Source organism: Myotis davidii, unplaced genomic scaffold (genome assembly GCF_000327345.1).
Source record: "Myotis davidii unplaced genomic scaffold, ASM32734v1 scaffold958, whole genome shotgun sequence".
Taxonomy (NCBI): Eukaryota; Metazoa; Chordata; class Mammalia; order Chiroptera; family Vespertilionidae; genus Myotis; species Myotis davidii.
This window is the reverse complement of record NW_006289714.1, coordinates 600075-601251: the sequence shown is the minus strand read 5'-3', so window position 1 is coordinate 601251 and position 1177 is coordinate 600075.

Genomic DNA, 1177 nt, shown 5'->3' with positions numbered 1-1177 from the left:
TTTGATCTTTTTAATGTATTGTTGGATTCAGTTTGCTAATATTTTGTTGAGAATTTTTGGATCTATGTTTATCAGGGATATTGGCCTAGAATTTTCTTTCTTTGTAGTATCTTTATCTGGTTTTGGAATCAGGATAATGCTGTCCTCATAAAATAAACTTGGGAGTCTTCCCTTCTCTTGAATTTTTCGGGTTTGAGAAGAATAGGTTTCAATTCTTCTTTGAATATTTGGTAAAATTCACTTGTGAAGCCATCTATCCCAGGACTTTTGTTTCTTGGAAAATTTTTTATTATTCCTTCATTTTTATTGTTTGTAATCGGTCTGATTTTCTGTGTCTTTGAGAGGGTTAACTTGTAATGCAGGCAGAAAAGGCAGGGGTCCGGTGGAAAACAAAGGCAGGTGGAACATAGGCAGAGGCAGACACCGAAGTTTGAGCCAGCCTGACCACAGGAACCAACCAAGCAGAAATAATAAGATGTTTCTGGACTCAAAGCAGGAGGCATGTGAAAAAAAAGGGAGGGCCTGCAGTCACAAGGTGTACAAACACATAGAAACGGAGAAAGTTCAGCACAGGAACGGAGAAAGAACACACAGAAACAGGGAAAGTTCAGGTCCGTTACTGGGCACAAACAATTGAGGGGGTCAATCAGGTGATGACACAGATACACATAGAGCAGGCTTGTAGCAAATATATACCCCTGGACTACAAGGCTTAAGAGGGGGCAGCCCGAATCTTGCCTGCTTTTCACACTACTTTTCATCATATTACTTTTTTTTTTTAATGATGTTAATTCTTCCTATCCAAGAGCCCAGTATATGTTTTCCATTTATTTGTATCTTCTTCAATTTTTTTTAATGCCTAATAATTTTCTGTGTATAGGTTTTTTATCTCCTTGGTTAAATTTATCCTGGGTATTTTCTTTTCATATAATTATAAGTGGAATTATATCTTAGTTTCTCTTTCTGATATTTCATTATTGGATATTCATTTTGTATCCTGCTAATTTACTGAATTCACTTATCAGTTCTAATATCTTTTTTGTTTGATTGTTAATCCTCACCCGAGGATATTTTTTTCCACTGATTTTTTAAAAATATTTTTTATTGATGTTTTACAGAGAAGGGAGAGGGATAGAGTTAGAAACATCGATGAGAGAGAAACATCAATCAGCTGCAT